This window comes from Pseudorca crassidens, chromosome 21 (genome assembly GCF_039906515.1).
Source record: "Pseudorca crassidens isolate mPseCra1 chromosome 21, mPseCra1.hap1, whole genome shotgun sequence".
Taxonomy (NCBI): domain Eukaryota; kingdom Metazoa; phylum Chordata; class Mammalia; order Artiodactyla; family Delphinidae; genus Pseudorca; species Pseudorca crassidens.
This window is the reverse complement of record NC_090316.1, coordinates 35,772,684-35,798,722: the sequence shown is the minus strand read 5'-3', so window position 1 is coordinate 35,798,722 and position 26,039 is coordinate 35,772,684. Positions and strand designations below refer to the sequence as shown.

General features: G+C 39.5%; 1 long non-coding RNA gene across 1 annotated transcript in view; it reads right to left on the bottom strand.

Annotated features, from left to right (window-relative positions):
• The window catches only part of LOC137215918 (uncharacterized), a 1,149,036-nt gene that overhangs the window by 758,399 nt on the left and 364,598 nt on the right, over positions 1-26,039 (bottom strand). The window lies entirely within an intron of this gene.

Here is a 26,039-nt window from a genome sequence, read left to right as displayed (position 1 = left end):
TCTATCCTTTTGGTAATTTTGATTGTGTTTTTCAAAATAGCCAATTACTTTCCAGGTTTAAAAAGTCAACTCAAGTATTTTAAAACAACTTAGGTATTATAATTAATTTTTATTAAGGGAAACAAAATAATGTAATAACACTTTGAGCAAAAACAGCACACACAGAAAATTTACCATTCATAACTCAGTTATTTTTTTTCTATCCTTGTTTTCCCAGTGAATGCATTTTAATAAGTTGTGGTGATATAAAAAGCTAACAATTCTGAATCTGCTTCCTTCCATCAGTAAAAAATGACAGATATATCTTATGGGTGAAATTATATTGATCTTTAAATATCACTTATTACTGAATTCGATTTTGGTTTTTTCAAGTGTGATGATTAAATGCTTACCTATACTATCTCTATTTTGTTATTAAGGCATTTTATAACAATATTTTTCTTAGACTTATCTACAACTATATACATACTCACATTTTTATAAACTAAAGCAGTTTTACAATTAGCCACCCCCAACACAGTCCCAAAGAGTGGCCCTATATTTCTTCTCATATTAGTGTTAAAGGCTATATTTGATTTAAAATTTTCAATCTATGTAATTATCACTTTACTGACATATCTTCAACTAATTTTTCAAAAGCTCAATCATGGAAGGCAATATTACACAATGGTAAGCTTTAATTATTCTCTTACATTAGATAATACTAGTTTTCAAATAGAAAGTCAACATATTCCAAAATAAACAAATGCGAAATATACTGGAATTTTCTGTTCTATTGCTAGAAATTCTTACTTATCAGGCTAGGCTGTGCTTTTGACATTTCTTCCCTGGACTTGCTAAACCACACTTCAAGGCTGCAGTAACTAGATTAAAGTAATAACACACCAAATGTAGCGCCAGGCTGTACTTTTAGCTGACACAAATCATGTTTCACTGGACACGCTATAGTCTGTAACATAAGATGACTTGGCTGGAAAAGCTAGTGTTTGCCAAGCTGGGGTTACATTCACATACCGTCATCGATTTGCAGCTAGGTACCACGAGTTTTTGTGAGTTTGTAATAAAATAGGGCTGATGTAGTTAAGATATCTTAATTATATTTCTAAATCACATCAGCTTTAACCAGTACACCATATGATTAAATGCCACCCAATCTTGTTTCCTATAGGTACGTGAGAATTTCTGACTGCAGGTTAACTTAGGTTCATTTATACATTTAAAACAGTACATTTGTCTTCGGTTGGGAAAAAATCAAACCGGTAGTTTAAATGCAAAAATAAACACCTTGCATATTTGGCTGGGTTATAATAGGTTGTAACAAAATCTACTCTCATCATCAAAATGTCTGTACTAAAGGGACAGAAAATGTATTTACATAAAATTTTGGTGTTTGAGTTTTACTGATCTGCTTTTCGAAATGTCTGTTTACAAATATTTTAACAAACAAGTCTGAATCATTGATTGCCTATCTACACGTCTTTTGGAAAACCAGTTTTAAAAGTCAGGTATGAGGGGTTTATGATTTAGTTGGTAATGTTGAGTCCAGGAAGAAATATAAAATAAAATATGCTTTGAGGGGTGTCAAATCCTATGAGCGATATTACTATGGGTATTTCTACTTTATGTAACTTAAACACTTATTTCCCTTACTTATTACGAAGAAGGAAACATAGGTGACTAACAAATTATAATTAAGGGAAACATACTGCTGATAATACAATAGTAATACTGCCTGTATTACATATCAAATACTGCCTGATTTTTTCCTAAAGAAAATAGTTAACTCTGTACAACCATAAAGGAAAACAGTTTTGTCAGAATATCCCGGTTACATTTTCCCCTCCTCCCATTCCTGAAGTTACATGCCCTTTAAAATATAGAACTGTATTCGACTTTAAAGCACATTTTGCAGATAAAACAGGGGCTTCCCTGGTGGCGCAGTGGTTGGGAGTCCGCCTGCCGACGCAGGGGACACGGGTGCGTGCCCGGGTCCGGGAAGATCCCACCTGCCGCGGAGCGGCTGGGCCCGTGAGCCATGGCCGAAAAAGCACATTTTGCAGATAAAATACTGAAATATACCGGAACGTGTGTACTGAAACAGTATTACCAATAATGTACTATACCATATTTTATTTCTCTTCTTTGAATAACTTTGAGACACAAAAACAAACTGTTGGTGTTTTCGAGGTAGCATATTATCTATGAAAAGAAACATACATTTATACAAAAATAACAATGAAAATACATGTATACAAAGGTATTACTTTGATAGTCATATTGTCTCTAAGAATTTGTATAGTAACAGAATAGTGACGTACTTTGTCTTAGGAGGCCATATGAGATTTCTCAGGAGGAGCTATAAGTTAACAGGCCAATGGTCCATATGTTTGGGGCTTCACTTTCAGCATTCATTTACATCTTCTTAATCCCTGGAGTAATGCATACTAATTAGGTTTAAATTATTTTTAAATGAGCACTGGTATAGGCAGTGATAATTATTTATGAAGTATTACTGAAGAACACTAGAAGCTACTTCACAAAATGAGACAGCTATCCTTTAAATTGTTCTCAGAACAGGCAACAATGTAGGTGATTAACAGATGTAACTCTTAATGGAATTCTGTTTTATGAAAACAATTTCAACCAAAAAATAAATATGAAGTATTTAAATCTAGAGTAGGTTTTCTTGAGTTCTAGTCTATTTGTTTCCAAAGTTATGCGGGCCTGGGCAAATTCTAACACATGGTGCTAATAAAAAAACCACAGACATAGCAATGCTGTCTGGTCAGAATGTTGCCTACCTGGAAAAACAGTCTAAAACCTAGCTAGGGATTAATCATCTCCTTTTGAGGCTGGAAGAAAGTTAGGCTGTATTTCATGGAGAAATAAAATGGGCCAGTTTTTCAATTCTGTTCTTAAGTGGAATAAGACAGGTTTTACTTAAGAAAAGCCCCAATACTTATCTCAAGGAGAATAAATCAGTGGAGCAAAATCTTCTGTTACCATTTGGACCCGGAAAAGGAATTAGGGAAGTTGGAGCCAGGGTACCTGTCTTCAGGGTGTTTGGCCACCTCTGATGTATTCAGACACCGTGTATTCATGATGTGTGTGTATGCATGAAGTATGTATGTATGCCTGATGTAAGCGGCACACATGCGATGTGTATGTGCATGTATGTGTGATAATTGCATGCATGTCTGGTGTGCACGTACTGTGCATGCAGCATGAATGTTATGGTTAATGTGATTCGGTCTTATTTTTCTTTGAGGACCGGGGTTTCCTTGGGTTTGCCTTCTCTCTGCAATTCTGCAAGATAAAGTCCCTACATGATATACAAGGTACAAAATATGCTAAGTTGTTGCTGCAGTTCTTAGAGCAAAGAGGTACCAACTTTGAGACAAATGTTTCACTTAAAATGGCCTGTTTTCATGTTATTAGGTTCTATGTTGCTTCCAGCATGTTTCACTCTCCTTAATTCACTTTTCCAGAGCCCAGTTAAAATAAAATGACTTGTCTTTGCCTCTCTGACATCAATTTTTCCTCATCCACCCCACCTCATCTTGTATTGCTTTTGTCTTTCCTTCCTTCCTATCTCCCTAAAAATTTTCCACTTACCTCATGAAATAGTTCTCCTTTCCTAAGAACATTTCTAATTTTAGGTGCTACCTAAGACACATCCATTACATTTGTTAACATTTGGAAACCTGTGACAGTAATAAAAAGGTAAATAAGAAAACCATGGTAAAATGTCATGTTCTCTAATTATTCACTGTCAACATCATTGGCTAATGTATGAAAAATGTGACCAAACATTTCAATGTATAATATTCTCTTCAGTAAATCACATTAAGCCTACTGAAGTAAGTTGCAGATATATTGCTATACTTTTAGAAAAGTTGTTTTCCTGTCAGTCTAAGTCATTAGCGTACTGTGATTACGCTTCCAGTCAGCAGGTATCAGACTTTACAAGTTTCTTGTTTACAAGTGATTTATTACTGAATTATAACTATGTTGGCAGTAAAATGGAATATTTACTTTTTCTTTTCCCCCCAAACTCTTTTTTCTCCTAAAACCAGGATAGTGAAGAGTTTTAAATCACCAACGGCTGTAGATTTTAAGTAGTATTAAAAACTAAGAATTTTATGGCTATTAAAATGCTGTCTTTAGAATTACTGTTTGCTATGTGGACCCAGAACTAACCACTTAAAAGAAATAAAAAGTACAGTAATGGTATCCAAAAGAACTCAAAATAGTATTGTACCATAACCTCTCTAAATCACATGTCAAATTCTACCTAGCTGACTTATTTCAAAATATACTCAAATAATTTAAGTATTTCAAAACAGATGTGCGACAATAACATTTTTAATGGTTTTAAAAATAATCACTTTTTAAAGAATCACCTACCCTTCTGCAGTCTGGAGGATTGTTTCTTTCCCATTTCCCTCTGTTAAACTAAATGTGATCTTGCCTAAAGGTGCAAGTATACTCATATGTGCAGGGGCTTCAATAATTCATATTTTTGACATCCAGACATTATACGACCCACTGAATATTCTTAATTAGTTGAAGGAGGAGGCATCTGTATGGATTCACAAATTATTTTATACATGCTTTTAAATATTTTAAATTAGAGCTTCCAATTAAAATTGTACATGTCACATTGTCTCATTTAATTCCACTGTTCTTCAGGTGGCACAGCCTCAGCTGAACAAGCCTCATTGATGTGAGCTGAGCTCAATTAGTTTCTGATGTTCTGTCAAATTGCCTCATTACCTGTCATGCAAACACCACTGACACGTTTACAGTCGAGCACTTTGCACCCATACTATTCTCTTTAGACCAAAAATGATTATTCTCATTAGAGAGGTAAAAATAAGCAACCTACTAATAAACAGTAAACCAACAACGATGGGACTTCTATAAATCAAGTGTGTGCTCACACACGCGCACAGGTGCACACACGCACTCACACAAGCTTTTTAAGTTATTTAACCTGTGGCTCTGCCATGAAATTCTTTGAGCCTTGTTGTGGCTGCTTGTCCACTGGGTTTTCCAAATTTCTTCCAATGTACAGATGATCAGAGAAACTAGGAGTTTTCCATTCTGTATGTATCTGAATTTAAAATGTATTTCACCCTAGGATCATGAAACATACATGCGAAGCCCTGCACAGCAGGCTTAAAATGGCTTAAACTACACTTACGCCACATTCTAGAAGAGACAGAATAAACACCTACCTCAAACAATCTTTATTTGTAAATCCTGCATTAATGCTGTTTAACCCTTATCAAAATATTGACCCACGGGTAAAGATTTATGTGGTTTTAACCCTTCAATGTGGAGTCACCTGAATGACTTTTCTTTCTCCCTTACCCTTTATTCCTTGCCTTTCGCATGTGGATAGAGGAGTACAGAAGGTTAGAATCTAATTAAAAGATAATGTTTTTCAAGGTTGGTCTGTACAGATGACACGTATTGAAGCAGAAACTCATTTTTTTTTTCCTGAATGGCTGGCAGAAGATCATTAATAGAGCAAAAATCTTGCATTCCATTAACAGTTTCAGGATACTGAAAAACACTCCAAAGTTTCTGCCTGCTGGTGGCTTTCAACCTCAGCTGCACGTTATAATCCCCCAAAGTTTTTAAAAAATACCCATGCCCAGGCTCTACCACAGACCAATAAAGTCAAGACCTTGGGTAAGACTTCTCTGGTGGCACAGTGGTTAAGATTCCGCCTGCCAATGCAGGGGACACGGGTTCGAGCCCTGGTCCGGGAAGATCCCACATGCCGCAGAGCAACTAAGCCCGTGCGCCACAACTACTGAGCCTGCGCTCTAGAGCCCGTGAGCTACAACTACTGAGCCCGCAAGCCACAACTACTGAAGCCCACGTGCACCTACAGCCCATGCTCCGCAACAAAAGAAGCCACCGCACCGCAACAAAGAGTAGCCCCCGCTCGCTGCAACTAGAGAAAAGCCCACGCGCAGCAACAAAGACCCAATGCAGCAAAAGAAAGAAAAAATAAAAAAAAGATCTTGGGGTATTTGCTAGAGGTATGTATGTTCTATAAAAGCTTCTCAGCTGACTCTCTTGTACAGCCAGGATTGAGAACCATGTTCGAAGGGCATCTGTCCTTATAGGTGAGAAATAACCGTGGGCATGAATTGCAAGCACATGACTTCCTTTGGACCTCGTATCTACTGTTTCGAGCAAACTTCAAAGAATTCTTTAAAATTGACATGCACGTAATTTTGTCTTGCTGTAACTATTGTTCGATACATCTATGCCTCATTACTGGAGTTCGTATTGCCATACATTTGTGAGTTTTGTAATGGAATTTGGGTAACCTATGTAACTATGAATTTGTGGAACTAAAAATACGTTCTTTTTTCATTTCTGCTTGAGAATGGAAGGATTCTTTTTCTTCCATGATGGGAGATTAAGTGGAAGAAATCTTGCTGTTGCCTTGGATACAAACCTGGGGTAATTATTAGGAGGCTGGACCATCTAAATTTCTTTCCCTCTCAAGTTTTACATTGATCTTATTATACATGCATTGTTATCAGCCTCGGAAAATCTGAATAACCCGGAGTCTGCAAACACTGTGCAAACACTGAACAACAGGACTTCCCAGGAAAGAAAATTTGCTCTTGTGCTGTAGGGTTCATGCCATCAGCAAATACCACTGCAAAATCTGTTTTCAGCATCCTTTCACTTAGCAGGGCATCTGCAAACACGTAAGGAGATTATGAGAATAATACACTGACTGCCCACTACGTTTCACTCAGCGCGGCATGTAATGTTCTTACCCTCCATGCCGCTCTAATTCAGCGATTCTCAAGGTGGGCAATTCGTCAGAGTCTCAGGAATGGGCTCGGAGGCACGTGTAGCAATGTGTACACAAAGCAGTATTTTCCCCCGTTACTTTCATTTGCTTTAGTCACAATATTTAACTTATTTTTTAAATTTACAACCAATATTACAGGAGGGTCTAATATTGTACTTAAAGGATCAGGGAATAAAACTGAAGATTACTGTTATAAATTAAATATGTTTACAATTGGCTGCCGTAAATAGATTCACAAAGTTTTCTTTTAGCCTCTTAGCTATACATTCAAAATTTATTAATATTATAAGCTCTATGAAGTCCCATGTACTCAACTCAATAGTTTCAGGGGATTTCTGCAACTGCGGAGTGAACCCCATGTCTTAAATACAAACTGAATGCTAAGAACCTATTCTAGGTGGCCTTGGCCTGGGATGATTTAGGTTTGCCAGGGGATGGAAGGATGATGGAAAGGCCATCACACTTTCTTTCTTAGCCTTCGCTGTGGCAAAAGGCAGATGGCACTTACAAGACTCGCTGTTATAAGGAAACGCATGAAGCAGCAGACCGTTACTTTCATCTAGCTGAAGTTAAATGATCCAAGGAACGAGCAAATCCATGGCTCTGGCAAGACTGGAATCCTAGGCTACCTGGCTGAGCACCTGGCTGAGCACCTGGGCCAGCCCTGAGTGTTCCTCCTTTGATGGCTGTTCAACTTGGAGCACATGTCTGGGAGACGCAGCATTAATACCCAGCCTTTATTTATAAACTATCTTTTATATTTTAAATAGTTATGCTGCATGGCTTACAATGCTGTATAATTTCCTATTTTGAACCTTTCTGTAGGACCACTGACCATAATTCAAGAAGCCCTTTGCACCTCTGATTCTCCCCTGCGTATGAAACTACTACCTCTCTTCCGCACCATGAGGAATTCTTGGTGCACATCAAGCGTTCAGTCCGGTAAAGTGTGGTGTTGCCCAAATGTTCATGTGAGTTGCAATCGCACGAGGGCTTTAAAATTTGCAGATACTTGGGTCCTCTTCCTTGGCAAGATTCTGCTTCCCCACCTCAGTAGTGCTGGTTGGGGGAGAGTGAACAGAGAATGTGTTTTTGTTTGGTTTTTGCTTTTAGATCATTACAGTTGGTCCCAATTTCCTACCCTGCTGACCACATTCAGAAGAACTGCAAGGAAGACACTGAACCGCGGGCCGCGAGGCTGTGGTCGAGGTTTCATTTCACCTCCGTGTCCCGTGTGCTGTGTCAACGCCTCCTCAGTTGCCCTGTTTGTCATGTGGCATTAAAGTGTTCACTCATTTAAAGCAGTGCTCTGGGTCAGCTGACCCTGGAGAAGATTCTCCTAATTCAGGGTTTCTCGCCCTGGGCACCACTGATACTTTGGGGAGAATAATTCTTTGTCGTGAGGGGTCATCTTCGGACTGTGGGATCTGTAGCAGCGTCCATGTCCTCTACCCACCCAAATCTAGTCCCACCCTTCGAAGTCATGATAACCGAAACTGTTCCTAGACACCAAATGTCTTCAGGGGGGCAAAATTGTACCCCACCTCCAAGTGAAAACCACTATGCTAATTCAAGTTTTGATATTTTACTAGTCCATTTTATTACTCGAAGAATGCCATATGAATACATGTTTTCAATTTCATAATCAAATTATATTCCTAATATTTCAGACAATGACGGCCGTTATGCCATGAGTTTCAGACTGGCATGTGTTTCCTAATCACAGAGGAAGCTTCGTTCCTATACTGCTCTGTGAATAGATCACTAACCATTATTTCTCCCATTCTGTGGTTTGCAATGAGCCACTTATTACAATTTCCATTTTGCCAGTTTTACCTGTCTTATCAATGCCACGTTATGTAGCCAGACACTGTGAATGACCCAGATACAGTTAAAAAAATAAGGCAAGATTAGATTACACATCACTCCTCTTGGTAGGGAACCTGAGTGATATCATATGAGTTATGAAAGTTTTTCCTTTTCTGAATCTGAGAATAATAATGACATTGGATGATTATAGTTCTAGAGCCCTTCAAATAGAGATATCCTTACTGTATACGTTAAGAGCCAGAGGCCCAGGTAATTTAAAGGCTTGTCAATGACTCTCATGACAGCTTAGTGTTAGAACCCAGATGAACCACGGCCAACCTTTGACTCAGTCCACTTTTCATTTGATTGCAGTTTGCCACCTTCCCTAATGCTGTGAAACCATATATATTACTACAGTGATTGCTAAAAAAGAAGAAAAATAAGAAAACTCTGACAGCAAATCCCAAATCTGCAGTATGTGTTACTTATGCTAGGCAGGTAAGACATTTTCCCATGATGTTTATATCTGTCTCTATTGGAACGTATACACAAAAATTAGCCTTGTGAATGGCTATTTATAGAAAGAATGTCCCTTATAAGCCCAATATACATTCAGATGGCTTAGCCAGATGGTAAACTACTTCTAACTCCTGTTCAATCTCTTATTAATGGTGTTCAGATTGAATTTTAGTTTGCTTTTCTGATAAAGGCGAATAGTAATGAAATCATCATGAAAACTGTCGTTTTTCCAAACAGACTTCACACTTTGGGATTTTTACAAGGGTCTTGCCATTCCCTCCACGTGCACCTTAAATGCATAGCCAGCCTTCAAAGTTATTGTCCATGTGTTCATGAACAAGAGGCCTCTTCCTTTTGCATCCCTCTGCCCTCTGTTGCCTGTCTTGGAATAATTTCACTACACGTAAGCACATTTATTAGAGCCGATACAGGGGCAGAGAGAAAGAAAATTCAGTGAAGTTCATTTTTCTATTCCAAAGCAGGTCCTACAAGATCTCATGGGATTTACGCTGCTTTGCACCCCATCTGTGATTGCTGGCCCTCAGTCCCTTGACTTTCAGTTGTTAGTTTCAGCAAGTTTCTGCTACATAGCTTCTCTTACCTGGCAAGTGATCACCTCACTGGGCTCCCACCCCCCCCTTTCTTTCTCTTGTTCTCTTTCTCTATACAAACACATATACGTATAGCTTTTGACTATAAATCTTAGGTATATTAGCACAAACCTTAACCCCAATCTAAGGAAAACCCTTGAGCCAGGTTCACATAATTTTCCAAAACTTGTAAAGTCAATTCCGGTTCATATGTGTGTTTCTTTTTTTTTTTTGCCGTACGCGGGCCTCTCACTGCTGTGGCGTCTCCCGTTGCTGAGCACAGGCTCCGGACGCGCAGGCTCAGCGGCCATGGCTCACGGGCCCAGCCGCTCCGCGGCATGTGGGATCTTCCCAGACCGGGGCACGAACCCGCGTCCCCTGCATCGGCAGGCGGACTCTCAACCACTGCGCCACCAGGAAAGCCCCATATGTGTGTTTCTAAGTGGGCCATTGTAGCTCAGTACACATTTTCCCACTGAAATAACATAAAAATTGTGGCTACGCAGGGGCCTTTTTGAGGATAATAAATGTGGGAAATGTCCTTACTGCATATAATAAGAAACAGAGGCCCAAGTGCACTAAGTTCTCTTTAAAATAAGGTTCAAAATTCTGCTCTGCTACTAGTAATTTGCTGCAGTCCTTCTGTTGGTAATGCCACATTGTCAACAACCCAGGTTATACGATGTGAGCAGGGTACGCCACTCAGCTTATGCCTAAGCTTAGATATCTTAGAAGATATAACCTCCTGGGCAGCCTGGAGCTTCCATCCTACAAATACTCATAAATTAATATCACGTTGCAGAAATTAAACACATTGGAAGAAAATGCTTCGAATTAGCATGATTTGGGTCATGACAGGTGCACAAAATAGCAACAGAGAGTGAGTGAACTACTAAAAAAAAAGGTTTGATGGGTGGCATTCACTGATTTCCATGATGAAACTACTCCGACCACAGCTGCCATCAAGCTACCAACTTGTTATCACAGAGTGTAGAGCTGGGAAGAGATGTGCAGAGTCAGCTCTGGATGTTTCGTTTGCATCCAAGAGGCAGAATCTGCACAGATGATTTAGGAAGAATTCGTGCACGCTACTGCCCAGGGGCTCTGCATTGGAAATGGACAGTTAAGGTAAATGCAACAGAACAAGATGCTCCACAGCCTTAAAAATCGAAGTGTTCCCTGAGGATTAGCACCTTTGGCCTTGTTATAGATCGAATGTTTGTACCCCCCCCAGCCCAGTTGTATGTTGAGATTGTACCTCCCCGTGTGATGGTATTAAGAGATGGAGCTTTTAGGAGATGATTAGGTCATAAGGATGGAGCCCCCATGGATGGGATTAGTGCCCTTATGAAAGAGATCCTAGAGAGCTCTCTGGCTCTTTCCTATCCTCTAGGACACAGCAAAGAGACAGTCATCTTTGAACCAGGAAGGTGGCCCTCACCAGACACTGAATCTGCTGGAGCCTTGATCTTGGACTTCCCAGCCTCCAAAACTGTGAGAAATAAATGTCTGCTGTTTAAGCCACCGAGGCTACGGTATGTTTTCATAGCAGCTGGAATGGATAAGATATACACCGTCCACACGTGTTACGAATGCAAAATCTCAGGCATTTATCCCAGACTTAATCAGCACCTGTATTCTACAAGATGGTTGGGTGATTCCCATTAGATTTTGAGAAGCTCTGGTCTACAGACCCATCCCCATTGTAACATACCCAGACTTTCTGCAATAGACTGCCCAGTCCCATCAATTTCCCCATATTCTGCTTCTGGACATCACCTGGCAACATAGCACAGGACTGCGGCAAGAGGAGATGTGCCCTTACTCCACTTCCCGGGTCAACATGTGCATCCTTGGGTTAGTGAATTTGCCAGCTGAACGGATTCAGAGATGAAGACTCACATCTCTTAGATGAGAAACTTGTCCTTTACTCATGATGCCCCAGGGAAAGAAAAGGTTCTCATTGAATGCCTTTCCCCTCTGTGCATTTTATTCACATTTTATAGATCAGCCGACATCTTTCTACAGTCAGGGCAGGGTGTACAGAAATACCAAGCACAGCGGAAACTTGGTGTTAACCGGGAAGAGTGGATGACTGTTTCCGGCAGGGGAACAGCGGTGACAGGGTCAGACAAGCAAAGCACAGCAGAAATAAAGGACCTGCCCTGTCAGGAAGGAGAGAAGGATAAGACCATGTGGGTTAGGCAGGTTCCTCCTCCTCTGTCTCCAAGGGCCACCTGTGTCCTGTGCTGGACATCAACTCCTCTCTGCTGCATTCCTGAACCCTAAGCAAGTAAAGCAGCCCCTCTGTTCTCTGACACCATCTCCTTCACCTGTGCCCCTCCCTTCTCTTCCCTCACTACCTCCCACCACCTCTCTCTTTCCATTGTTCAGATCGCCTCTGACTTACATCTCCTTAGATCTCTCACAGGAGATCTTATTATTCAGCCATCCCTTAGGGAGGCAAAGGTTTATTAAAAACATTTCATTAGGCTTTAGGCCACTTGTCAGTTTATCTCAGGCCTAACACTTACTAGCTGGATGCCTTTGGGTACTTTACCTCTGAGCTTGTATCCTCATCTTCAAAATGGTCCTGATATTCAGAGGCAAAAGCATCCATGAGATCATGAGCTCCCTGCTCTCAGCGGTGTCGGTGTCGGTATGTGGTTAGAATTTAAACATGGTAGCTCTTCTTATTCCTGTCTTATTATTTAGTACATGTTAAACCCTCTAACGAAACTGCTCCCTTGAAAATCACCAGGGATCTGGGATTGGTCAAGTTCATTGCCCCTTTCCCAGACTGCAGTCTGCCTGAAGCCTTTTGTTCTTTTGCCACACTTTCCACACAAGTTTCCTGTTTCACAGTTGTTATCACTGTTGACTATAACTTAGGCTTGCTATTTCCAACAAAGCATTTTGTTCCTTTCTAAAAGCTTTAATGAAGCCTACACTCTCAAATCAGAAGAATTTCACCCTTTCTAGGATTTGGGCAATACTCCTGGGTAGCAGTTGCTCAGAGCATCACGAAAATACTGAAAAGATGATGAATAACGGTGTCAGACAAATCCTGGTTCTGCCACTTATTACCTGTGATCTTGAGTAAGTTATTTAAAATCTCTGAACCTCAGCTTCCTTTGATGAAAATTACCTATGTGGAAGAATCCTCAAGCTTAGAAGATAAAAATTATGTGAAAATACTAAGCATAATGTATAGTAGCTAATCAATACACAGCACTTCTCCTTTTTCTTTTCCTGTTTCATAACTCATGTACTAATTGTTTCACTGTCTGAGGGGGAAAACAATTTGGATTCTATAAGCCTATGTTCTTCATTTTAGTTCTGTAATGATGCCTTTTTCCACTTATTTCTACCACATTTAACCATGAGTCATCATTACTGCCTTGTAGATTCATCACGCTTAACATCTGGAAACAAAATTTGTATTCCCAACTACTATGTATTGCTTTTATAAACGTATTTTCCTTCTCCATTCAAATCCCATAATGTGTTATGCTTTGTGAAAATGCATTTGATGATAACGTGCCTTCTGAAAATACAGCATTTGGGGACAGTATATGAAAACAGATATTCTTTGAAAGGAAACACTTCAGCAGATAATGGAAAACACCTAAACTCAAAATGATTTCATTTGGATCTTGAGTAGTGCAATGCACAGGTTCTCTTCAAATCAGACCTACCAAATCATCAAAGAACAACCCTCAGTTATTCCTTAATTAGGGTTCTTAGTTAGTCAGAAATACTTCACTACAATCTTGATGATGATGTCCACTCTCTTTGAGGTACTCCATTAGTAGAAACTCAGCATTTTTGGTAAAAGGATCCTGTGTTGAGATGTGAAAGAAATTAAGGACTTCATTTTCTTAACATCACTGTAAGCAAACTGTTTTCATAAATGTGTACAGCTGACCCTAAAACACTGAGCTCCCTAGAGCCACAGAAAGACTTGGATCTGGAGAGCTGAATGCAGAGTCGGGACACAGTAAAGAATTGAAAGCATTTCTCTGCATTTATTGCTTTCATACCAGGGTCTGTGCTAAGTACCAGGAACACCAAAACGAGAAGATACGTTCCCTGCCCTCAAGGACGTCACATGCCACACAACCAAAGGCCAAAAATCACAAAGCAAAACGCTTGCGACCTCAAGCAGAAGAATGCGGCAACGCTCTGGGGTTGGCAGGGAGAAGGATTTAGTGTGTGATGTCTCAGCCTCACACAGAAATCAGCAACAGGTGACCAGTGTGTGCTGATGACTAAGGAGCCAAGGGAACGCCGAGGTCAGTGGACAAGAGGGTGTTTGCCCTCACCTTCCTTTAGGTTTGGAGATGGAGATAGTGACTCTCAAATGTCGTTGACGACCCCACGGTTACCAAGAGATTAATCTGCAGACAAAACATGAAGCCCTAACAAACTCATCGAACAATGTACTGCTTTCTTGTTACACCTGGAATGACTCACAGAACGACTTCAAAATGCCACCTTCTCTCCAGCAGTGTCCACTGAAACCGCATCATAAAAATCTAATGAAATTAAAGAATGCACCATCACTCCTGAGAAAGGAAATGTGTGTATGTGTGAGCTGTGCATGAGAAGTAGCTTTGAGGTTGGAGAGGTGAAAATAGCCTGCCTGGGTTTCTTTATTAAAAAGGTGTAAGGTGGAGTTAACAGGTATCGAGAAGAAGGCTGTAAATGTTACATGTAAAATGAAACAATACACATATTTTATGAGGTAAGAAGTGAAGTCTAAATTAGCCATCTCCATGTTTTAGAATTGGATGGATCAAGATAAATTAAAATACCATTTGAGGCTCCATCAATGGATAGTGTCCATTTTTAGGGTGAGTGGAGGGGACAACTAACAAAATTTAAAAACCCAACTTACATTTCTACCCCTATTAACACCACCACGTCACGAAGAGGCAAATGTCGCAGGCAGTGTATAATCTCAAAATAAAGGAGCTTTTATGAAATTATTTAATTTCATAAACGTCTTCCTAGATGCATTCTTATTCTTGACAGGTACTTACACAGGCCCCTGAACCAGCTTTTAGGAACCTCTGTCTCAGATCACTTACAATTGGGATTTGGAGCCTCCTTGGTCAGCAGACGGAAAACACCCTTTTGCGGAATGTCTGCTCTCTGTCTCAGTGCCTGACCTGCTACTACTTCAAGAGCAAAAACTCTCTGATAGTACCCTGTGCGTACAGCGTGGTGAGGCTACTAGGGTACAAAGTACAGCATTTTCACTCGCCCCGCAGCTGTTGCCTCAAGTCCATTACAAGAGCTACGTTCCACTTTGTAAAGCAAAGCTGCGTCCATCTAGGCATAAGGAAAGACACTGCATGAGGAAGAGGGGTAGGTTAAAAAGGTCAAGGAATGAGGGGCAGAGGGGGTACTCTCTTCACACCTTACCAGTTATCATCTGGCTCGGAAAAGGATGTTGTCTGTCTCTGCACAAAATGCTTAAAAGTCCCTGCAGTAAGAAACACTTGCAATTACCTTCACAAAGGGACGAAAACATTCACTTGCGTGAATATGGGAACGCTTTTTAAAACACATGCACTACACTGCCCCAGCCCACTGCATCCTTGAGCACCTTAACATACTACTGTAGACAAACAGGGCATTTTTGGAAGCTCTTATAAACGTTCCACAATGACTCTTTAGACTGTAGATTTTTGAGAATGAGAATTCCTCCAGCTCCAAACAGCTTATGTCGCACGTGCCACTGATCCCTCTAAACGTAGTCTTTGACTTGAGATGGATGGCTGTAAACTTCTGAGTCATCTAAGTGACCATCAAAATCAGCATCACAAACAAGCTGCTCAGACCAACATGTTCTATGTTGCTTCTGTCCACACTTGCCAGTCCCACTGTTTGACGCCTCAATGCATGGAAACGGCTGTCCACAGCACACCCACTTTCAGTGCCACTCGGACACAGATTCCCACCTAAGTCAGTTAATATGGGGCCAGAGTGAGGGGCTGTGACTTGAATCCACTCTCTGTCGTTTCACGCCCTCAGTGTTTGAGCCATCACGTACACAAAGGGGCTTTCACCCCAGAATGATCTGACTCTCATTTCAAGACACACAGCTGAGGGGGTAAAAACCATAGGAAGAGATAAATCCTGTCCCTGATTCTCTGCCGAGAATCATTTCTTTCCCTGGACTTGTTTCTGGGGGAAAACCAGGGACTCAAAGTGCATAGTGTTGGTTCTAGTTACTCACTTCTGCCCTAGGTTACATGATGCTAATAACAGAGGACTTTGAAACTGGTGAAATTGATCAACTGCTAATTTTAAGATATTTCTTGGCTTCTTACTTGGAGCCACGGACAACAGTGTTCCAGGCACTAGAAGCAAAGTGGTCAAACTAGGCAGACAAGAGGCCAGTTCTCAACGAGCTGCCTTGTGAATGGGGGCAAGACAGTCAATGAACACATAGAAAACAAACACTGAGTGAGAACTGAAACCTGAACCCAAAGAAATATCTAAGTGAACAACTTAAGAAAAAATAGAAGCAACTGTGAAAATCTTCAGACAGGAAAGAAAATCTTGGAGCAACTAAATCAAGGCAATGTGACTGGACCAAGGTCACGAAGACAAAAGCAAGAAATGAGATTGGAGAGACAGCTAGCAGCAAGAGGTAGGGGTGCGGGATTAAAGGGAACAAACTATTGTATATAAAATAAGCTACAAGGATACAGTACAATACAGGGAACATAGCCAATATTTTATAACAAATATAAATGGAGTATAACCTTTATAAACTGAATCACTATGCTGTATACCTATAACTTATATAATATTGTACCTCAACTATAGCTCAATGAAAAACAGAATCCAGCAGAATCTGGTAGAAACTGATGAGCAGTTTACATATCATCTCCAGTAGGTCAACGCTGTCTATGCTTTGGATATGCAAATAAATTAAAGTGCCCAGAAATCTAGAGCACGTAGAGTTAACTGAAAGAGGAAATTCATTTCTCCCTTTTCCCCCTAAATATAGACAGAACTTACCTGCTGTAACTTGGAATCTTCTAACATCACCATAAATATATGTGTCTTTATTCTTTCTCTATTTTTAAACATAAATTGGGCTTATTAAGATTTATTTTATACAGCTAAATTATGACAGAATGTAATTATTTCTTCCTAATGTTATGCTCACTAATGGGAATGGTGGCATTTTTGCTCTGATGTCTCCCCATGTAGCTTTTTATTTACTTGGAAATCTTCATTTCTGCTGTCAGACGCACCAAAATAGATACTTAGGCGTTTTCTGAGAAGCAAATACTGCATCCACCCCATCCCTGCTGCTCTCCACCCTGTCATGCATTTTGAGAAAGACAAAATTAAATTAAAATTTTTAACAAAAGTATAAGTAGTCTGTATTTACCTCTGTATGCTGACAAATAATTCAGTACCAAAGACTGATCAAAGATGTCAGCAAAGTTCAACATTTTTGTTAATGAATGTACGGAACAGAAGAAAAGATAGTTGTTGCACTAAGCTTTCTGCAGCATATCTGAATGACTTTTACTTGGGGGGAGGCGTCATGCCTACAATACTTGTTTTTAGCTCTCTTGTTTCAGAAAAAAAAAGTTTTTAAAAAATTAAAAGTGATCCAATATTGCTTTATTTTATAATAATCATCTTGGAACTCCTTCTTGAATAACCAAAGATATAAATATAGATAAATAGATAGAAATATAATTTTTTTTTTTGCTTAAAAACATTTTTGGTTGTTTAAATGCCTCTTTTCGAGATACAAGTGCTCAAAATGTTTCAAGTGTTACCTGAGGGATTCCATTCTCAGATTGGGGAAAATTCAAAATGACATTGAGTAAGTCTCCTTGGCTATATCCGAAGCATAAAAATTTCCATTTTATTTTTAATATGCCTCAGTGCATTCAAAATAAAGCCTTTTACATTTCAAATGCATAAGTGATGGGAACACACTCTTTCGTATACAGAGTCCCAAACTCTGACTTCAAACAACATGTAAAAACTTGGATGGCCCATGGATTTTAAATCCTCCAAATGTTACTCTGGCCACCAGACATAAGTAGAGTGAATTAAACTTGTATTTGAAAAACACAGGACTTTCCTAAAATTAAGCAAAAGTAGTATCTTAGAAAACCTTTAAAGTTCTCAAAGGATGGAAAGGTTTCTATATGCATCCCATATGTTAAACGCATGTATTCGTAATTCTGAGTATGCAAGAAAAGTATGCAAGGTAAACGTACCTCTGCAAGTCTTTGCTATTTGCCTTTTTTTAGGAATTCAGAGGACTACTTTTGTTTCAAACATTAATAATTATTGATTCAGAAAAAGCCCATTTACAACTAATACTATAATTTAACTTAATGTGTCTTAAAATGCAGCTGACCTTTATCCATTAAATTATAAATTGAGTTCAAAACTAATGCTATGGTTCGTGGCCATTTAAAAAAGAAACAAGCGCTGAGGAAAAGCATGCTTATTAACAGGCTGCTTTGAGATTGGATTATTTTAGTAATTTGGGCTTTCTAGCCAAATGAATTGTTGCCAGAGATCCTTCACCTTTTAAAATATGATATGAAAAGCCATCCTAAAGTCTGTTATTCCCAGCACCAGGGCCCGTGTCTGGAATATAATAGTCGCTCAGTAAATATCTGAAATGTTTACAAGGAAGTGCTCTGAATTGAATGCAGGAGTGTTCCCTGAATGGTACTCCTCAGGATGTTCTCTACAAACCATAACAGGAAGAAGGATGGCTCTCTAGTCCCCAGACATATTTCACCACGCAGAGAAGCTTTGCTATGTTCTGTTTGTGTTTAAATTCTCCTTTCACCCTCAACTCCCAAAAGAGATGAGAGCATACTGTGTGTCAGCCCTTTTATAGACAAATCTTTTTTTCTAAAATGTTTTTGTATCTTCCCTTGTGAAAGAGACAAATCGTATGGAATGGTGTGTCTTACGATACATTATTTCGAATATATTAACTTTAGACGATACACCACTGTAGTCTAGTGGTGTATGATACAGTCACACACCACTAGACCATAAGCCCCAGAAGAGAGAAGCCCAGTGAATTTATCGATCTGTGTGTATGTAGCACCTGCCAGAGCATTCAGCACAGATTAGAAACGCACCAAGTATCTCTCAGAGACACTAACAGATCCTGCAGACTGAACGAACAACGCAAACCAGGCAGGAAGAATGTGCTGTTTCCTGATGTGTATGAAACCAGGTTTTCCTAGGTAGGTCAAGGTAGCTAAGCTCATTATACTTAAGTCCTCCACTTTTCACAGTGGTATTCAGTCCAAGGGTCTCCACTGAAAAATGATCCCCTTCTCCTGGCTTCTCAATCATAGAACAGGTTCTCTATTTTAGAGAGTAAGAGGAGAATGGAAGGTGGAGGAATGGTCAAGGAGTTGTTACTAGAGGATCCCAGGGTCTCCAGACACAACCGCCAAGGTTAACACATCTTTCCTGGTTCCATGATGTCTTAAGAGCCAAAACACCACCTTCACTTCCCTTTTTGGACAGCAGCCTTGCAGGGATCCAGGCTAGGTGAAAAAGCGTTTAAGGTTTTGTTGTTGTTGTTGTTTTTCCCTTTTGTGAGACGTTCCCAAAGCAATTAACCCTTTGTTCACATAGAATGCATATGTACTCGTCGAATACACTGACAAGTAAGCATGCGTGTTGACCCTGTTCATCTAAGAACACCCATGAGTAGAATTAAACTATTTTGCTGGGAGTTATTGCGACTGCTGGACTCTGAAACATAATCACTACCTGTATACCCTCTTCTCTCACTATGACGTGAGCTTCCTAAATATCCCTGAGCTTACCAGGTAGCTTTCTTCAAGGCATAAACATTGCTTCACCTTAATTGGTGATTCTTTTCCTAGTTGGAACTCTCACTGGCTTCTGGACTCGTGTGGATTCTATGAGAAGCAGATATAAGGAGAAGGCTTTAAACTGTCTGAGAGAAGGAGAGACAGGTAGTAAATCTAAAATGCAAAATTAATTAAACAGTAATTCGGGAAGAGACTATAACTTGCTGATTTTACTGCCATCTTCAAAGCAGATTGGGAGATGGCAACGTTCCCTTTGACCAGCAACATTAAATAGTCAAATATAAATTCCATTTTAGTAACTATTTTCTTTCACTTAAAATGGCCCTCATTTTAACAGACAGGGACTTGCAGAACAAATACTAAGTATAATAAACTTCTAATTATGTGTTATGTTAATGCAGGATATGTGGTCTGGAAAACTCAAAGGGATCAGCAGAGACATTCAACTCTGTTCGGGAATGATCAAGAATCAACCTTAGCTTCCTGGCACATGGCAGGAACAGACTGGCCCGCCTGCAGCCAAGTTCCACCTGCCATCCAGCCAGGCCCTATGGCCAGCTGGTTCACCTTCACTTATTTTTATTAATTTTTTAATTTTTTTTGCGGTACGCAGGCCTCTCACTGTCGTGGCCTCTCCCGTTGTGGAGCACAGGCTCCAGATGCGCAGGCTCAGCAGCCATGGCTCACGGGCCCAGCCGCTCCGCGGCATGTGGGATCTTCCTGGACCGGGGCACGAACCCGTGTCCCCTGCATCGGCAGGCGGACTCTCAACCACTGCGCCACCAGTGAAGCCCCACCTTCACTTATTAAAGAGAGTAAACCAGTCACAGGATCCCCAAGATGAAAGGGATTGAAAAACTTTTGGGAACATATACAATAATCCTCCTTTACTATTATTCAGGATCTGTTTTTTTTTTCCTATGACAGCTTTTTGAAAAAGCTTATCATTCTGGATTGTGAGAGAAAGAAACTTGTTGGGTTTTATTTTTGAGGGCTAACAGCAGTTGGAATGGAAATCATTCTTCTTTTGCCAAAATCATAAATGTTATATCATGTGAATATGTCAAAAGATTTATTGTGAGGGTAGCTCTTTATAAACCGAAAATCCAAACAATCCATTATTTTAACGCATATACAAAGAATATGAGGATTTACACACACACACACACACACACACATATATACGCACACACACCATTATTTACATTGGCAGAGATATTCTGGAAAATTCAGTGTCAGAAAACATTCATGACCTTCAGGTTGGTTTCTTGCACATCTGGGGCTATTTCTCTTCAGCCTGCTTTCTCCACCGTCAGACTTCAGCCTGCCCTCGAACCCCGAATGTTCTCCAAGAACTAACTGAAGTCTTACCTCCTCTATGGAGGCCTCTGATACATTTCACTTTAAGAATTTCCTCTTGCTTTGAATTTTTCAGACATTGTGCACCATGGCCTTTACCAAAATCTTTAATACTGACGCACCCTTCTTTCAGACTGTTTCATTCTTTTTAAAAATGTAGTAACACCAGTAAAATAAGTAGCCACATATTATTGATGCCTATGGTCTGAAGCATATCTATTTAATCCCCCCAATAGGTTCATAGCTGGGGGGGCATTTTGTTCAACCATAAATGGGGCTGTAAATATTTTTCTACCTCTCCGGAGGATCCGTTCTCCTTCTCGGCCCAGAATACTCCTATTCACTTTTAAGAGCCACCTGAACTATAGCCCCTGGTTGGTAGGCTTCCCTGATTTCACATGTGGAACATTCCTGCCCTTCTGAAGCAACCCCAGACCTCTGTTTACCTTTACAAGAGACCACTCTGGGGCTTCCCTGGTGGCGCAGTGGTTGAGAGTGCGCCTGCCTATGCAGGGGACACGGGTTCGTGCCCCGGTCCGGGAAGATCCCACATGCCGCGGAGTGGCTGGGCCCGTGAGCCATGGCCGCTGAGCCTGCGCGTCCGGAGCCTGTGCTCCGCAACGGGAGAGGCCGCAACAGTGAGAGGCCCGCGTACCGCAAAAAAAAAAAAAAAAAAAAGAGACCACTCTGCATTTCATATTGTACTGCACTGTTCTCTTGTCCACCCATCAGTTCCTGCAAAACAGGATCATGTATTCATGTCTGAATCCTTGGTAGCTATCATAGTGTTCACGGTAGAGGCAAACATTACACGTGCCAACTAAAGAATGTCACTTGCCATCAGGCTCTAAGGGATTAGGTCATTAGTCATCCCAGTTGCTGACCTCTGACACACCTCGAAAGAAGTTCAGGGCAGATATCAGGAATGAGGCACTGTGATCTGGAAGAAACTGGAAGCACAGGCCTTCAGATAGTTAGATATTTTCAGGAAAAATTGTATGAACCCAATTTCTTGCATCTTCTCATACCTAGAGAAGCACTAAAATCATTAACGTAGTCACCTGCTCCTCTGATGAGCCGCGACCTTTTAAGGAGTTGCGTGCACGCCATCAAGCACACAACTGTCTCCCGGGCTAGAGTCCCCAGTAAGCCTCCCCCAAAACTGAACTCACGGCTCTCAAGATGCCTGTGTATTGCTGCTGTCATTTTTATCCCCGTCCACGTGTGTGAAAGCATAATTAGAAGAATGCTGGTCATAATGTAGACTCCTGTGCAATGCTTCATACATTTCGCTGTTTTAAAGACAGTGGTAAGTCAAAAGGATCACTAATCTCTTTGGCTTTTCATCAGTAAAAAAGATGGTACATATTCAGTTTGGCTAACGTCACAGGACTTACGTTATCAAGACTAGAGCTGAAGGAAAAATGAGGAAGGAACTGAAAGAAACATGCTTCAGGGATAGAATTGTGTAAGCGACTATGAACACAGGTTCCACCACTAGTGACAATTTTTGAACTGTTTCAACTTTAAAGTTCTCTAAACAGGATCATGAAAATATTTACCTACTCTACCTCTGGTCTGCAAGTATGCACTGTTCTCCCTGTATGGAATACAATGAATAATTAACCTCTCAAAAAGCAATTTAATGCTAAGAATGGAGTTAACACAGAATTTATCCCCAAGACACAGAAAACACAGGAGTGTGGACTGTGGTAATCAATCACTTTTATTATCTCTTTGAGAATGAAGGTCATAAGATAATATTTTTTTAAGTTGATGCAATGATGGATTTTAACACTATGAGAAATCTGCACACTCCACTGGGTTATTAGAACATTAAAAAAGTATTTAAATCTAGCAGTACTATGGGAAACAAATTCTTTAGTTGGCTTAGGTTATTGTGATATCTGTATACATGATTCAAGTGTTATTGAAATCCTTATTTGAGATAAATTTTAGAGCAATGATTCCCAAAACGTGTTGCCCAGACGATCAATAACATCACACGGGAACTTAGAAATGCAAATTCTCATGTCTCTCCAACACAAATGAAGTAAAAAACTTTAGGGTTAGGGGTGGGCAACAGAAGTGTTTCCATAAAAGCTTCTAAATGATTCTTATGTGTACTGAAGTCTGAGAACCATTGTGTTAATTTATTGAAATCTAAAAATCTGTAAACATCTAATTGGAAATTCCAAAAATAAGAAACAAAAGGGGAATGCTTTAGTGTCTGATGTGAATGTTGAATCATAGGATGTTCTCATCTCTCTTTTCCTCCTTCCTCCTCTCTCACAGCTCTTCACTGCTTCATTTTCCCCATTTGTCCATGAGGTTCCCAAAGGCAGGGACTATTTCATGCTCCTTTCTGTATCGTTGGCACCTGAGTCACGTGATTATTATTTCAGCTAGAAGAACCTCTGTTGATAGTTATTTTGACTTCTAGAATCCTTTGTCTTCCTTCTGAAAGAATCTTCACCAGATAGTGCTTGCTTTTTTCTGTTTGTTTTTAGAGCTGAGATTGCTTTCCTAATTCTTGCCCCACTTCTGGGATCTGAGAATAAGGAAAGGCTAACTAGGCCCATAATACCAACCTGACCTCAAAAACACTAAGTTAAATGAAACAGAATTCAGGAGAAACGTAATCCATTCATCTCAAACTGCTACCTATCGCTCAAGTCCCTTTATTTTGAGTGTGTATTTATTTGTACTTTCTCAAATTTGCCTAGAAACTCTTCAGTATTTATAATATTCCTGAAGAATTTTTAAAGAGAAACTTTTAAAACAAATCGTACTAAACTTCTATTTTTTAATTTTATATAAAAAGAAACCAAAGTTTAATATACAAAGTTACATATACATGTGTCATATATCTACACACGTGTATATGTATGTATATACACATTTACATGTATACACATATATTGCTCAGCAATAAATCGTGCTCCTACCTTTAAGCAGAAGATCACAAGAAAATAACTCCAACTATTAACTTTGCTTTCATTTTCTAAAAGGTTAAAAGGTTCATTTAAAATGTCAGTATTATTTGTTTGCATTTTTTATTCCCTAAGATTACAGGCGTATTATACATATATACGCATTTATATATACACACTACATATATATGTACACATATATGTATACACACTTACATGTGTATATATGTATAAATATACATTTATGTTTATATATATAAAATACAATATAAATTGGGTAGGAGTAGGAGAACAAATACATTCAAAGGATACAGGAATTTTTGCACACTGTTTCTGGGAAGTTGTTTATAAGGTGCTGTTTTTAATCTTACAAGTATCTTTTCTGATAAAAATGAAAATAAATAAACAGAGGGAATAACAGTCTTCTGTCATTTATTCTCTTGATAATCAGATACTATAATAAAATTTGACTTTATAATTTTTGCTCATAAATAAAATAAGAATAATAGCATTAGTTTTGTAGCAAAGTCCCGGATAAGTCACAGATTTAGTACAGAGGAGTGAAAAAGAAAAGAAAAATAAAAAGTTAAGATACCAAGTGAATAGGCAATTTTTAATAGCACTATTAATGCTAGACTTATTTTGCATAGTAACACCATCAGTATTTTTGTTCTATTCATGTAAACTCTTAGCTGCAGCTTTGTTTAGCCTGTTTCAGTTCACAACATCCTAATGAGTCCTTACTTTTCTGAGTTTTTCCCCTCTTTACTTTCCCTGAGATGTTTATAGTACTTCACCCACTTTTTAGTACTACAGTCTGCATCTGTTAAGATATCTGTTCAGTTTACCGATTCATAGTAAAAGTAACTTTACACAGATAGAACGTGTCCGGGGAGAAGGGATCTTGGAGTACCTTTTCATGGAGACTCATTTCAGAGATAAAGAAACCAAGACCAGGATACTGGCTAAAATTAGCACACAACAAAATATAGCTTATATCTGAAGCACATGAAGTCATATAAAGAATGGAGTCTTCTTTACTGGGGGGACGTTTTTAGTATACTGGTTAGAAACCCAGACTTTAGTTTCACACAGTCTTAATTAGAATCCTGGTTCTTCAACTTGAATGTATTTTTAGTAAGTTTTGTAACTTCCCTAAAGCCTCAGTATTTTTGTCAACTGGGGATAATAATGGTTCTTACCTCATAGCTTCTATGAGAACTGAATACAATGACATATTTAAAACACTTATTATAGTGCCTCACACTAAAAAGCTCTCAACTCCTGTTCTCTCGCTCAAGTAGTGGATTTGTTGGATTTTGTTTACCTGGAGAGACTATCGGTGATGTCAGTGTTCTCACAATGGGAGTCCATGTGCAGCGCAGGCCATTACTCAAAATACACGGGATTACGATAATGGAAAGCAAAGCGAAATTCAACGTCTGCACATGTCCAGCTAACTTAATAACAGGCAAGATGTGAAGCAGGGACGGTATTTAGTTTCTTACTTCAGTGCCAATCCAAATCAGCTGGTGGTGGCTGGCTGGAGAAACAGGTTTTAGAAGATTCTCAGGCTGAGTCTAAGCACAATAGGAAAGACTGCTCTGATAATTAGGTCACTGTCATCAGAAGGACCTATCCATGGACACATCAAGATTTCATGCAAGTCAAAAGCTAGCCACATTAAGATTTGTGTGTGTGTCTTAGACAATGTCCAACAGGAGAAACCTCAAAGATTATCTGATCTGTGTAGTTTTCTTCATTTAAATGCACACAAAAGTTTCCCTGATTTTATCAATGTAATTATGTAAGTTTGACTAAGTTTACTCTATTGGAATCTACTTGTTTACTATTAAAATCACTGATATTTTAAAAGCCCACCTCTCAATCTGATTTACCTAAAATAGTGATTAATTGTCCACAAGTGCTGAAGAGGGTATGGAGAATAGGGAACCCTCCTACACTGCTGGGAATAGAAACTGGTGCAGCCACTATGGAAAACGGCACGGAGGTTCCTCAGAAAACTAAAAAGAGTTGCCATGTGATCCTTCAATCCCACTCCTGGGTATATATCTTGAGAAAACTATAACTTGGAAAGATACAGGAACCCCAA